General features: G+C 46.6%; 1 pseudogene; it reads left to right on the forward strand.

Moving 5' to 3' along the window:
* The first annotated feature begins 230 nt into the window (after positions 1-230).
* LOC123039368 (probable cation transporter HKT7) lies at positions 231-14,501 on the forward strand (annotated as a pseudogene).
* Positions 14,502-15,470: the final 969 nt, after the last annotated feature.

Genomic DNA, 15,470 nt, shown 5'->3' on the forward strand with positions numbered 1-15,470 from the left:
TTTTCCTCAAAAAATTATGTTTATCAATGCATTAATTGCAATGCATGCATGCATAAAGTACATGCATTGGTTAATTTTCTCTTAATACTTGCATGCAATGATTTAATGCACCTTAGAATCTGAACATGTGATGGAAAACAACCAAATTGAGCCTTATAAAGTGGAAAAACTAAAATTTTGAGATAAGTCCTATAAACCGGAAAGGAGGGAGTAGTACACGAACCCACGCCATGGCCAGAGCTCACCATAAGCTCCGGGAACTCTCACACCACGTGCGGCGCATGGCCGCAGCGCTCGACAAGGCAATGTACCGCCTCTGCTCGCTCTGCAAGTCCTACACGCATCACCACGTCACGGAGCGTGCGGCGCGGTGGCGGCACGCGCTGCGGTGCGGCGCCAGGCAGGTCTGGCCGTCTCGGCTCAGCTCGCTGCTCGTACACGCCGCCTACCTCCTCGCCGTTTCCTGGCTCGGGTACCTCCTCCTGGACGAGCTAAAGTTCCGTGCGCCGCCAGCCGGGCACGGCGGCGGGAGGGGCCGGCCCCGCGGCATTGACCTGTTCTGCACCACCGTGTCAGCCGTGACGGTGTCGAGCATGTCCGCCGTCGAGATGGAGGTGTTCTCCTACGGCCAGCTCTTCGTCCTGACCGTGCTCATGTTTGCCGGAGGCGAGGTGTTCGTGTCACTCGTAGGCCTGACGTCCAAATGGTACAAGCTGAGCTAACAAGGTATAAGCATATCGCAGCGAGTGGAGAGCCACGACAATGGAGGGGTCGAGCTCGAGACGACGCCACAGGTTGCCACCGCCGCCGACATCGAAAGCTAGAAGAGAAACTCCGACAAGACGAGCAAAAGCCCGATAGGCGCGAAGCAGCTGCGGCTCGAGGCGGTGCGCTCGCTGTCCCTAGTCGTCCTCGCCATCCTCGTGGTGGCGCACGTACTCGGCGCCACCGCCATTGCGGCCTACGTCTACACGTCCACGGGCGCGAGGCGGACGCTGCGGAGCAAGGCCCTGAGCGTGTGGACCTTCGCCGTGTTCACGACGGTTTCCACGTTCTCGAGCTGCGGGTTCATGCCGAACAACGAGAACATGGCTGCAGCTGCTACTCATGCCGCTTGTGCTAGCGGGGAACACGTTGTTCCAGGCACTGCTGGCCGCACTAGTAGAAAAACCCCTATTAGTCCCGGTTGGTGAGGGCCTTTTGTCCCGGTTCTTGCACCGAGACTAAAGGGTCGTTACTAATGCCCTAGACCTTTAGTCCCGGTTCTAACACGAACCGGGACAGATGGGCCTCCATGTGGCCGGTGTGCCGAGCCCAGGCAGGAGGGCATTTGGTCCTGGTTGGTGGCACCAACTGGGACCAAAAGGCATCCACGCGTCAGCATTTCAGTGGCTGGGGTTTTTTTAAGGGGGGCGTTGGGGGTTTTGGGGGTTAATTTAGGTGTTTCATATATTGTGTTAGCTAGCTAATTAATAGAGAGAAGTGTCCTGTCTTATGTCCGTGCTTGGTTGTCGCTACATACTGTACATAGAGAGGCCCTCGACACGCTAGCTAGTAAGAAAATGAAGGGAACCATTAAGTACAGAAGTTCGTCATGCATACCGAGAGAAGTGATTGATCGACCTCTCCTTCTCCGAGAGATTGGTCGAACAACAAGTTTTCGTATTATCTATCCGATGCTACTGGCTACATACATATACAATATGTAAGATCTCTTACAATCCCCTAGCACTTGAAATCAACTTCCACATGGTATTCTCCGGCTTTATTGATCACGTGGTCAAGAAAGAATCCCGTCAATTCCTCTTGAATTGCTTTCGTGCGATCTTGTTCTAGGAGTTCATTCCGCATTTGCTACGTCTAATTTGAAGAAGGGGGTTAATACATATATGAATCAAACTCAACAGAAATGATGGTGTAATAAAATGAAATTGTGAATATTATTGCTTACGCACTTCATATTGTCTTTTAGAGTAGCCCCGCTTATGTTTCAAAGTCGCGTTGTAGATGAACTCGCACACGTAGTATCCACAGAAATTATTCCCTTCTTCCTGCCACAAGCACTTTATGAGAAATAGAGGTCAATCAAACTGATAATGAAGCATTATAAATGACATTGATGAAAGTATAGCTATAGAATCAACGGGAGATGCGCGCAACTAGCTAGCTAGTAGTACTTACTTTCGGGTATGTATATCGCAGCTCCTTCGGCAGTCCCGGAGCTTCTGCGGTGAACTGTTTCCAAACCCTGCAAGACAAAGAAAATAATTATTATTACTTGAGATATCAGGAAATGAACAAAAAGTTGCCGATATGGTGCGATAATGATCGATTGAACTTACTTGTTGAGCAATTTAGTCATGTCCGCATAGGTTTCGGGATCTTTTCGTCTCGAGTCTAAGACGGTTACTAGTCCCCGCTCAAGCTTAATCTCCAGAAGAACATAGTGGAAGCTGCGCACGCATGCATAACTCATCAATTACATTACTATAACCTCGCTCGAGTAATAAGGGAAACCGAATATGCACACGACAGTAACACTCACTGAAGTTGTAAGGAAAGAGTATGTAATCTTTGTTTTGATTTTTGATCAACGATTGTAGCAAGTTGGCCTCGGCCTCTTCGGCGTGCTTTTTAACCTGAATTTCATCTATGATATTTGTGTTAATGAACCCAATATCATACATTTCTTGTTTTTGCACTCGACGATCTTCAATCTGCATAATATAGTGAGGATAATTAATTATAAATACATGCAATGAAAGAGCCGAGCTATATATAGAGACTTAATGACAGAAATAGTACTTACAGACAGTAGCAAAAGACCGTTAATTTATCGAGGGCCTTTTGATTGAAGAACTCGAAGAACTCCTCAAATGGAACAGGCAACAGATCAGTTCCAACGAGGTCGTGCTGCTCTTTAATTCTCAGATACAAAGTATTCGTCCCCCCAGACTCTCTGTAGGTTTTCATGTACCAATTATGGAATCTTCGCATCATCGTTGTTAGAGATTTTTCATCTTTGACGAGAGGCTTCCCGTACTCGTATCTGTGTTCGTCCACCTCCAAGAAATCAAAATGTACATCATCAGGCAGGTAATCTCCAAGATTGTTATAACCGGGCACCATCCCCGGAGCATTAGCGACGATGTCGCTAGACACATTGAGCGGAGGGCACGATTGCTTTGCTTGTTCGCCGAGCTGGGCAAAAAATTTCCCAGCTGCCCGTTCTTTTAACCTTTTATCACTGACAGTACTTCCCGACCGGTTAGCTTCGAGATATGTCTTTGCAGTAATGCACTCATAGTTGTTTTTCGGCGGAGACTTTGGTGGTTTCCTCAGGGCATCGATAGTGCGCTTTGCTTTCACCGGATCTACCTTCTCCTCCGAAGGTGGATGTCTCTTTGCTTTCAACCCTTCAAAGAAGTCACCACTTCGGTCTGCATGATCTTCGCGTTTTCCTCCTCGGTCCTCTCGTATGGTAACTTCTCTAGAGGCTTGAGAGAAGGACCGTATCTGTATTGCCTCCCGCCTCTGCTGACTGTACTGCTAGACGTCGGAGCAGATGGAGCGGCCGCGGCGTCTGTCTTCTTTCGTGCTTGCTTACGAGGCGGAGGAGAAGGACTACGACGCGCCGGAGCAGCCGGGGCGGCAGCGGGTCTCTTCCGCCCTTGCTGGCGAGGCGGAGAAGGAGGAGGCTGCTGGCTGCTCGGGTGCACCGGCGCAGGCGGAGAAGGAGGCGGAGTGCCGCCACGTGCCGGAGAAGGAGGAGGCTGCTGGCTGCTCGGGTGCGTCGGTGCAGGAGGAGAAGGAGGCGGAGTGCCGCCACGCACCGGAGAAGGAGGCCGAGTGCCCTGATCGTCACTCACCGGAGGAGGAGGCGGTCGAGGAGGCGGAGTGCCCTGACTAGCCGGAGGAGGAGGAGGCATCCAGTTCGGAAGCTTGATGAACTCCTTCCGCCATAGGCATGGAGTCTTCAGAGCAGAACCCAGCCAAGTCTCCCCTTCACTGGTAGGGTGGTCAAGCTCGAGGTCCTCAAATCCCTCCGTTATTTCGTCCACCGTCACCCTAGCATATCCTTCTGGAATCGGACGACAGTGAAAAGTTGCGCCGGGTTCAGAAGGTAGAACTTGGCCAACAGCCGCCTTGACTTTTAAGTTCTGCCATTGCGTCATAAGGTGGCCATTTTGAGACTCCATGATAAAATCCACGGGGTAGCTAGCAGGAGCCATCAAGACATGCTCCGGCTGAAGCAGCTCGGTGGAACCCACGTTGCTTCTCCGCTGAGATGGCGGGGTAGCTTCGGGGGAAGCTTCGGCAGGTCGTTTGCTGCGATCTGCTTCTCGTTCCTCTAGCCCTTGTACCCTTGCGTGCAGCGCCTGCAGTTGGCTATGCTCCACTTTCTTCCTCCTCTCATGGCATTTGTAACCGCCTGCGTCCGGAAAACCAACCTTCCACGGAATGGAGCCTGGCGTGCCTCATGTCCGTCCAGGGTGCTCAGGATTCCCGAGGGCCATTGTGAGCTTGTCCTTCTCCCTGTCTGGAACGAACATCCCTTGCTGCGCTGCATCGATATAGTGCTGAAGCCTGTTGACTGGTATTTTCAGTTGCTCGTTTGTCCAACGGCACTTCCCTGATATAGGGTCCAAGGTTCCGCCAGCCCCGAAGAACCAAGTCCGGCAATGGTCTGGCCAGTTCATTGTCTCTGGTTCGATCCCTTTATCAAGCAGATCATTCTCAGCCTTGGACCACTTAGGCCGGGCTTTGAGGTAGCCACCTGACCCCGTGCGATGGTGAAACTTCTTCTTCGCAGCATTTTGCTTGTTTGTCGCCGACATCTTCTTACTCTTTTCCGATGTCTTGTGGGCCACAAATGCGGGCCAGTGATCTCTGATCTTCTCATATTTGCCGATGAATTCTGGTGTCTCTTCTTTGTCGACAAACTTGTTCAGCTCTTTCCTCCACCTCCTGAATAGGCCTGCCATCTTCTTAAGAGCACAAGACTTGATTAATTGCTCTATAACTGGCTTCTCCGGATCCTCCTCTGGCGGTAGGGTGAAATTTGCCTTCAGCTCAGTCCAAAGATCATCTTTCTGCATATCATTGACATAAGACACCTCAGGGTCTTCCTCCTTAGGCTTATACCATTGGTGGATGCTGATCGGGATCTTGTCCCTAACAAGAACCCCGCACTGAGCAGCAAATGCGTTCTTTGTCCGGATGGGTTCAATCGGTTCGCCGTCGCGCGCGATTGCTGTGATCTCAAACCTTTCATCCGAGCTCAACTTTTTCTTCGGGCCTCGTCTCCTTACCGAAGTTGTGCTCGATCCAGAGGGCTAGAAAAAAGAAGAAAAACGAGAGTTAATTAATATGTGTACATATACCAAAACAATGAATGCATCAATTAGCTAGTCAGCACAGGCTTAACTAATATATATACCTGGCCAGACTTGGTTCGGTCACCGGAGCCGTCATCACGGTCTCCTTCTTGCACCGTCATTAGGTCACCAGAGCCGTCCTCATGGTCTCCTTGCACCAGCATTGGGTCAAAGGAGCCATCATAATTGTCTGTTCTTCACCCTGTCCTTCCAGACCAACGGTGTCGTTCAGAAATGATAAGACGGCATCACTTCCATGTGCGATTATCTCCCCCAACATCGCTTATGTTGCTTCGTCTCGGGGGGTGTCCATAGTTTCTACAAATATTTACAATATGACAATTATTATTCAAACATGACACATATGGATATATTAGTGGCAAACATAGAACTAGCTAGCTAATCACAGTAAGGAATCATATTAATTAGCGGCCTCGACGCTGCTTCTCTAGGGTTTGGGGTGGCCTCGACAACGCTTCAAGGGGGTAATATCAACAACGACGAGATACATACACGGGAAAATAATGTTATCGGGGAGGGGGTATATCGACCCCCCCCCTCGTGTTGAAGTTATTGGGAGGGGGTATATCAACCCCCCCCCCCCCACACGTGTTGAAGTTATCGGGAGGGGTTTATATCGACAACGATGACATACGTACATGGGAAAATAATAGTAACGGGGAGGGGGTATATCGACCCCCCCCCCACGTGTTGAAGTTATCGGGAGGGGGTATATCGATCGACCCCTCCCCCACGTGTTGAAGTTATCGGGAGTTTATATCGACACGACATACGTACATGGGAAAATAATATTATCGGGGAGGGGGTATATCGACCCCCCCCCTTGTGTTGAAGTTATCGGGAGGGGTATATGGACAACGACAGACCCGATAAAACGTAAGAAAATGAAGAAGAAATAAAAAGAGGAGAAGAAGAAAGGAATAGAGGAGAAGATCGAAGAAAAAAAAGGAGAAGAAGAAAGGAATAGAGGAGAAGAAGAAAAAATAGAAATTTTTTCTATTTTTTCTTCTTCTCCTCTATTCATTTCTTCTTCTCCTCTTCCTTTTCTTCTTTTTTCTTCTTCTTATTTATTTCTCCTCTTCTTCATCTCCTCTTCTTCTTTCTTTCCTCTTCTTATTTCCTTTTTCCTCTCATTCTTTTTCTTCTTCTTCCCTTCCTAGCTAGATATACAAAACTTTTCTAAAATTGTAACTTTTGCATATATAAAACTTTTCCATGGATCATCATTTCTCATATATATCGAATATATATCCATTGTCATATATAAAAACTTTCTATATATGAACAAAAAACTTTCTATGAACAAAAAAACATTTTTGACATATATATTTAGCATATTCTAGCCACATACACATATACATCACATACACATATACATTATAGCCACATACACATATACATTATAGCCATATACATGTATACATCACATATGAACAAAAAAATTAAACTAATAAAAAAAACATATATCCACATATGAACAAAAACATATAGCCACATACATACACATATACATTATATATATATATGAACAAAAAAATTAAACTAATAAAAAAACAGAGCCGGGGCGGCGGCTCACAGCGGGGACTGGCTAGGGCGCCGGCGCGCGGGGGCGGGACGGGGCAGGGGCAGGGCGACGGCGACGAGGAGCGGGCGGCGACGGCGAGCACGGGCAGGGGCATGGGGCGACGGCGACGAGGAGCGGGCGGCGACGGCGACGAGGAGCGGGCGGCACGGGTAGCCTGGCGGTGTCGAGGAGGTCGTCGGCGTCGTCGGGGGCAACTGGCGAGGGAAATCTAAAAATTCCCCAAGTGTTGCTTATGTAGCAAAGGCTTTGGTCCCGGTTCGTGGCACAAACCGGGACCAATGCCCCCTTTAGTCCCGGTTGGTGCCACCAACCGGGACCAAAGGCCTCTTTTTAGCAGCCCAAAGGGCGAGAAGCGGCGGCCTTTGGTCCCGGTTGGTGGCACCAACCGGGACTAAAGGGGTGAATTGGTCCCGATTTTTGCCACGAACCGGGTACCAATGTACCCCTTTAGTCCCAGTTGGTGGCACCAACCGGGACCAAAGGCCTTGTGCTGGAACTGGCGCGGCACGGTGCGGTTGGATGTTTAGTCCCACCTCGCTAGCCGAGAGGGCTTGACAGTAGATTATAAGCGCTGCTGCACTGACCACTTCGAGCTCCTCTCAAATGCAGGCTTACGGGCCTAAAGTCACTTATCTGCCTGTGGGCCTACTGGGCCTCCTGCGGGCCTGAATCCTGGCCCATGGTGGGGTTTCTAGTCGTATTCAGGCCATGGGGGCCCAGTAGGAGGCATTTTTTTTGTTTTTTTGTTTTCTTTACCTATTGTTGTTATTTTTATTTTTTTTCCAGTTTTTTTGTTTTGTTTTCTGCATTATTTATTTTCTTTTGTTTTTTGCTTTATTTTTTAATTCTTTTTGCTTTTAGTTTTAGAAAAATTATAAACTTTCTGTTAGTGCCATTAGTTTTCAAATTTGAAAACACTTTTTTGTTTTTTGTTTTCTTTCTTGCTTTATTTATTTTATTTTGTTTCTACTTACAACAAAATACTTATTGTTGCTATTTTATTTTTTTCCAGTTTTTTGTTTTGTTTTCTGCATTATTTATTTTCTTTTGTTTTTGCTTTATTTTTTAATTCTTTTTTGCTTTTAGTTTTAGAAAAATTATAAACTTTCTGTTAGTGCCATTAGTTTTCAAATTTGAAAACACTTTTTTTGTTTTTTTGTTTTCTTTGTTGCTTTATTTATTTTATTTTGTTTCTACTTACAACAAAATACTTATTGTTGCTATTTTTATTTTGTTTCCAGTTTTTTTGTTTTGTTTTCTGCATTATTTATTTTCTTTTGTTTTTTGCTTTATTTTTAATTCTTTTTGCTTTTAGGTCAGCAAAATTATAAACTTTCTGTTAGTGCCATTAGTTTTAGAAAAATTATAAACTTTCTGTTAGTGCCATTAGTTTTCAAATTTGAATAGTTAAAATTTGAATTCTTTGAAATTTGTGTGAATCACAAGTTTGTGATTAACTTTACTAAAAAAATGAACATAGATGCGCCTATAGAGAAAATTCAACCTAAATTCATAATAAATTTCTATGAATTTCAGAGAAATTCACTATGAATTTAGGTCAAATTCCCTGTATAGGGGCATCTATTTTCACTTTGAGAGGAGCTCAACAAGGCAGAGAGGGACGGGCTTATAAACCGGTGTGAGCGCCCTTCGGTTGGCGAGGTGGGACTAAACTCTGAGCGCAACGAGGACCAACCCTTTAGTCCCGGTTTGTTGCACAAACCGGGACTAATGGTCATGGGCCAGGGGCGAGGCGCATTGGTCCCGGTTCGTGCGTGGAACCGGGACCAAAAGGTCCAGACGAACCGGGACCAATGGCCCACGTGGCTGCCCTCTTGAGAGTGTTCTTGGTGAGAACATAGTTGACAAGGAGCGAACCGGGATTAATGGTATTACGAGGGCCGAACCATAAGACATTAAAGCATTTCAAATGAACTCTGAAAAAGTTGAAAGTTGGCATGGTATCATAATTTCACCCACATAGCATGTGCATGTACAAAACGGACAATGGTATCATACTCGTCTGTTACAAAGTTGGCATGGTATCATCATAATAGTTGCGGGAGAAAGTCTTCACTTTTTCTTCGCTTGTGTCATTTGCTTATTGCGCCGTAACCATGGATAATCTTCATCGTTTATCAGGATGCTTGGGTCAGCCTTGACTTTGAAGGGAGGAATTTCATGAAACTTTTCATAATCTTCAGACATGTCTGTCTTGCCCTCCACTCCCACGATGTCCCTTTTTCCTGAAAGAACTATGTGGCGCTTTGGCTCATCGTATGATGTATTCGCTTCCTTATCTTTTCTTTTTCTCGGTCTGGTAGACATGTCCTTCACATAGATAACCTGTGCCACATCATTGGCTAGGACGAACGGTTCGTCAGTGTACCCAAGATTTTTCAGATCCACTGTTGTCATTCCGTACTGTGGGTCTACCTGTACCCCGCCTCCTGACAGATTGACCCATTTGCACTTAAACAAAGGGACCTTAAAATCATGTCCGTAGTCAAGTTCCCATATGTCCACTATGTAACCATAATATGTGTCCTTTCCCCTCTCGGTTGTTGCATCAAAGCGGACACCGCTGTTTTGGTTGGTGCTCTTTTGATCTTGGTCAATCGTGTAAAATGTATTCCCATTTATCTCGTATCCTTTCCAAATCGTAACAGTCGAAGATGGTCCCCTGGACAACAAGTACAGCTCATCACAAACAGTGTTGTCACCTCTGAGACGTGTTTCCAACCAACTGCTGAAAGTCCTGATGTGTTCACATGTAATCCAGTCGTCGCACTGCTCCGGGTGTTTGGAGCGCAGACTGTTCTTGTGTTCATCGACATACGGGGTCACCAAGGTAGAGTTCTGTAGAACTGTGTAGTGTGCTTGAGACCAAGAATATCCGTCCCTGCATATTATTGAGTCCCTTCCAAGCGTGCCTTTTCCAGTCAGTCTCCCCTCATACCGCGATTTAGGGAGACCTATCTTCTTAAGGCCAGGAATGAAGTCAACACAAAACCCGATGACATCCTCTGTTTGATGGCCCATGGAGATGCTTCCTTCTGGCCTAGCGCGGTTACGGACATATTTCTTTAGGACTCCCATGAACCTCTCAAAGGGGAACATATTGTGTAGAAATACGGGCCCCAGAATGACAATCTCGTCGACTAGATGAACTAGGACGTGCGTCATGATATTGAAGAAGGATGGTGGGAACACCAGCTCGAAACTGACAAGACATTGCGCCACATCACTCCTTAGCCTTGGTACGATTTCTGGATCGATCACCTTCTGAGAGATTGCATTGAGGAATGCACATAGCTTCACAATGGCTAATCGGACGTTTTCCGGTAGAAGCCCCCTCAATGCAACCGGAAGCAGTTGCGTCATAATCACGTGGCAGTCATGAGACTTTAGGTTCTGGAACTTTTTCTCTGGCATATTTATTATTCCCTTTATATTCGACGAGAAGCCAGTCGGGACCTTCATACTGAGCAGGCATTCAAAGAAGATTTCTTTCTCTTCTTTCGTAAGAGCGTAGCTGGCAGGACCTTCATACTGCTTCGGAGGCATGCCGTCTTTTTCGTGCAAACGTTGCAGGTCCTCCCGTGCCTCAGGTGTATCTTTTGTCTTTCCATACATGCCCAAGAAGCCTAGCAGGTTCACGCAAAGGTTCTTCGTCACGTGCATCACGTCGATTGAAGAGCGGACCTCTAGGTCTTTCCAGTAGGGTAGGTCCCAAAATATAGATTTCTTCTTCCACATGGGTGCGTGTCCCTCAGCGTCATTCGGAACAGCTAGTGCGCCGGGACCCTTTTCAAAGATTACGTGTAAATCATTGACCATAGCAAGTACGTGATCACCGGTACGCATGGCGGGCTTCTTCCGGTGATCTGCCTCGCCTTTGAAATGCTTGCCTTTCTTTCGACATTGATGGTTGGTCGGAAGAAATCGACGATGGCCCAGGTACACATTCTTCCTGCAGCTTCCCAGGTATATACTATCGGTGTCAAGTAAACAGTGCGTGCATGTGTGTTATCCCTTGTTTGTTTGTCCCGAAAGGTTACTGAGAGCGGGCCAATCGTTGATGGTCACGAACAGCAACGCCTTTAGGTCAAATTCCTCCTGTTTGTGCTCATCCCACGTACGTACACCGTTTCCATTCCACAGCTGTAAAAGTTCTTCAACTAATGGCCTTAGGTACACATCAATGTCGTTGTCGGGTTGCTTAGGGCCTTGGATGAGAACTGGCATCATAATGAACTTCCGCTTCATGCACATCCAAGGAGGAAGGTTATACATACATAGAGTCACGGGCCAGGTGCTGTGATTGCTGCTCTGCTCCCCGAAAGGATTAATGCCATCCGCGCTTAAAGCAAACCATACGTTCCTTGGGTCACTTGCAAACTCATCCCAGTACTTTCTCTGATTTTTCTCCACTGCGACCCGTCAGCGGGTGCTCTCAACTTCCCGTCTTTCTTACGGTCCTCACTGTGCCATCGCATCAACTTGGCATGCTCTCCGTTTCTGAACAGACGTTTCAACCATGGTATTATAGGAGCATACCACATCACCTTCGCAGGAACCCTCTTCCTGGGGGGCTCGCCGTCAACATCACCAGGGTCATCTCGTCTGATCTTATACCGTAATGCACCGCATACCGGGCATGCGTTCAGATCCTTGTACGCACCGCGGTAGAGGATGCAGTCATTAGGGCATGCATGTATCTTCTGCACCTCCAATCCTAGAGGGCATACGACCTTCTTTGTTGCGTATGTACTGTCGGGCAATTCGTTATCCTTTGGAAGCTTCTTCTTCAATATTTTCAGTAGCTTCTCAAATCCTTTGTCAGGCACAGCATTCTCTGCCTTCCACTGCAGCAATTCCAGTACGGTACCGAGCTTTGTGTTGCCATCTTCGCAATTGGGGTACAACCCTTTTTTGTGATCCTCTAACATGCGATCGAACTTCAGCTTCTCCTTTTGACTTTCGCATTGCGTCCTTGCATCGACAATGACCCGGCGGAGATCATCATCATCGGGCACATCGTCTGGTTCCTCTTGATCTTCAGCAGCTTCGCCCGTTGCAGCATCATCGTGCACATCGTCTGGTTCCTCTTGATGTTCAGTAGCATCACCGTATTCAGGGGGCACATAGTTGTCATCGTACTCTTCTTCTTCGCCGTCTTCCATCATAACCCCTATTTCTCCGTGCCTCGTCCAAACATTATAGTGTGGCATGAAACCCTTGTAAAGCAGGTGGGTGTGAAGGATTTTCCGGTCAGAGTAAGACTTCGTATTCCCACATATAGGGCATGGACAACACATAAAACCATTCTGCTTGTTTGCCTCAGCCACTTCGAGAAAATCATGCACGCCCTTAATGTACTCGGAGGTGTGTCTGTCACCGTACATCCATTGCCGGTTCATCTGCGTGCATTATATATAATTAAGTGTGTCAAAAATCATTACAGAACATCATGAATAGATAATTAAGTGACCAAATTAATAGAAGTTCATCATCACATTAAAACCAAAGTACATACATAGTTCTCATCTAACAACATAAAGCTCTGCAGAGCATCTAAATTAATTAAACCATACATTGAAACTATGTAAAACATTTCAATGCGAAAACAAATGCGATCATAATCGCAACCAAGGTAACAACTGATCCAACGCATAATGATACCAAGCCTCGGTATGAATGGCATATTTTCTAATCTTTCTAATCTTCAAGCGCATTGCATCCATCTTGATCTTGTGATCATCGACGACATCCGCAACATGCAACTCCAATATCATCTTCTCCTCCTCAATTTTTCTTATTTTTTCCTTCAAGAAATTGTTTTCTTCTTCAACTAAATTTAACCTCTCGACAATAGGGTCGGTTGGAATTTCCGGTTCAACAACCTCCTAGATAAATAAAATCTATGTCACGTTGGTCGGCATAATTTTCATAAACAATAAATGAACCAATAGTTATGAAAAGATAATATATACCACATCCGAATCATAGACAGGACGAGGGCCGATGGGGGCGGATACCAAAACCATCGCACTATATAAGATGCAATAATAAAAGTAAGAAAATAATACAAGTATCTATCTAAACATACAAGTAAGAATATTTTTCCTTTCAGAAAGAAGATAAGAACAAGAGGCTCACCACGATGGTGTCGGCGATGAGATCGGCGCGGGTGATCGACGGCGGTGAAGACGGGGACGGGGTGTGATGGACCGCTAAACCTAGACAAATATTAAGGAAAATGGAGCTTGGAGGTCGAGCTTGGAGAGGAGAAAGCTTAAGTAGTGTGGCTTGGGCATTCCATCGAACACCTTGTGTGCATAGGAGGTGAACTAGAGCACCACCAAGCCCTCTCCCCCTCGGTGGCCAGAAAAAGTAGAGCAGTGTGCTCTGCTCTTACGCGAGGGGGTATATATAGGCACCTCATTGGTCACGGTTGGTGGCATGAACCGGGACTAAAGGGCAGCCTTTGGTCCTGGTTCAAGCCACCAACCGGGACCAATGGTGGTGGGCCAGGAGCGAGGCCCATTGGTCCCGGTTCATCCCACCAACCGGCCAGACGAACCGGGACCAATGGCCCACGTGGCCCGGCCGGCCCACGGGGCTCACGAACCGGGTCCAATGCCACCATGGGTCCCGGTTCTGGACTGAACCGGGACTAATGGGCTGACTCGGCCTGGACCTTTGCCCCCTTTTCTACTAGTCCCGAAGTAAAAGTAGGTAAAAGTTATAATTTTAAGGATCTAAATGTTTCGTAGGCAGGAGCACAGGGGAGACCTTCTGGTAGCAAGTGCATGAAAAGTTTCACGCACGAAAGCACATTGTGTCCTACGACTTGTACATCATTCAACAACGCAATGTGAGGTCGTTATCGTATCACGAGTACACTATCCAGACCAGCGTCACCAAGTTTTGTGACATGGTTCGTTAGCTCGAGGCCAGGTGGCCATTGCACGCGTCAGAGGACGAGATCGTAAGTTTTGCTTTCTCTTGCTCAACTTGTGGATTGATTCATTCACTCAATGTTGGTCTACACATTATATGTAGCCTGTAAGCGCTATCGTGGTGTACCACAGGCCAGAGGGGTGGCCATTTACATTCACACACTGTTCGATGAAGTATGTGTGGAACGACATGATCCGTTGACGAAAAACTTGTTGGACATCCAGAATCTAGTCGAATTTGAGACATTATTGTACTAGATTTAATTTGCATGGTATGTATGAATGATTTGTACTATTTTCTATCCGAATGAACATCAGACGGTTTGCATGAATTTTGTCTGATTTGTTTTAAATGCAAATTGAAATGTATGCGGGCAGTGTTGGATGATAGTCACCCGCATCCTGTCTGTGGACTGGTCCCCCTGTCCGTACACAGATGTGAGAGGAAATTTGTGGGTTGCCGTTGGAGATGCCCCTACACTAGAAAGTTTCGGCTCAACTATAACTTTTGAAAGATTTGCTAAAGATGCTCTAGCTGCAATCGCTTTATGAAGATCACTCCAATCTCCCGATAAGTCTAAACCCAAGACATAATATATATCTAAGATATATCATAGATAGAATTCAGAGCGCCCGGGCCGCTCGGGCGCTCACAGCCTCAAGACCTTGATAGCATTCTACTCAATTATTGAGAGCATATCATGCTCGAAGCTCGATTCCATGGAGCGGTACCCATCGGTCCATTGCGATTAGATAGAAGATGCGTGCCTTAATGCATGTGGCTGACGCCATTACTGAGCACAAGGAGGACGGGAAGCGAGAAGTACCGGTTTCAACGGAAATGGATCAACCGATCATATTGATGTAGTATGTACAGAACCTCACACATGCGGTATAGACGACAGATGGCTACTCTCCAACTGACTTATTAGAAACTCTAAAATTGCTAGGATGCAGCTTTTACATACTCTAACTGATTATCTAAAATCTGAAGGCCCCATCTAAAAACATCATCTACCCTTTAGGGCCTTCAAGTCAAAAAGAGAGAGAGGGGGGGTTATAAAGAGCACTCGAAACAAGAATTTTTATTGCGGGTAGGAAGTTTCATGTCCTGCTCTACCACGTGTGCATAAGCCGAGAAGATAAGCCGAGTTCCCGATAAATAGCTCACGACTTATAGTCTAACACATGGGAAAACGGGATTTTCCTGTAGTGACTACCACGCCTGCTCCTCACTTTTCCCTCATGCCACCATCGTCACAATGCAATTCTCCCGCCGCCGTCGAGTTTTCTTGGCTACCCCTGGTGGGGTGATGCATCGGCTGACATGTGGTTGGCGCGGCTGGAACCAATGTGGTCGACCTTCTTCCTCAAATCTACAACATATTACAGGTGGCGGTACTGATCGTTCAGTTTATGCATCTCTAGTGAAAGAAGTCAGCCATCTTCTTAGTCTTCGACATACTTGTATTACTCATGTTTTACATTTACGGAATAAGGCTAGTGATGGATTAGCTACTT

This window comes from Triticum aestivum, chromosome 2B, assembly GCF_018294505.1.
Source record: "Triticum aestivum cultivar Chinese Spring chromosome 2B, IWGSC CS RefSeq v2.1, whole genome shotgun sequence".
In the NCBI taxonomy this organism is placed as follows: Eukaryota; Viridiplantae; Streptophyta; class Magnoliopsida; order Poales; family Poaceae; genus Triticum; species Triticum aestivum.